A 314-nucleotide genomic window follows, 5' to 3' on the forward strand; every position below is an offset into this window, starting at 1 on the left:
CCTGCTGAGCATTACTGGGTATCTTGATCCATGTCCAGCAAAATGCTAAGTGCAATACTGGTTAGCTCAGATTTCTGAGAAACACCAGTCTAATACTCTCAACAGTGAAAATGTGATTCTTGCTATCCACAGCAGCTGTGCCTTAGCATCTCCTCTAAACACCTGTGCTACCAATCCTCCTTTGATTGTCTCTAAATGACATACTCTGGTATTTGGAAGAGAGAAGAACATGGAGCCACTACAGCCAGTGGTCCTGAAATGTTGAAATTTGGACAAGCTACAGATTTCAGTTGGGGCCCAAAATAAGGCATCAG

General features: G+C 43.3%; 1 protein-coding gene across 1 annotated transcript in view; it reads right to left on the reverse strand.

Annotated features, from left to right (window-relative positions):
- Nucleotides 1-314, reverse strand: part of TSPAN32 (tetraspanin 32) — a 28820-nt gene that overhangs the window by 27751 nt on the left and 755 nt on the right. The window lies entirely within an intron of this gene.

This window comes from Chaetura pelagica, unplaced genomic scaffold (assembly GCF_000747805.2).
Source record: "Chaetura pelagica isolate M959 unplaced genomic scaffold, ChaPel_1.0 scaffold28, whole genome shotgun sequence".
NCBI classification, from domain to species: Eukaryota; Metazoa; Chordata; class Aves; order Apodiformes; family Apodidae; genus Chaetura; species Chaetura pelagica.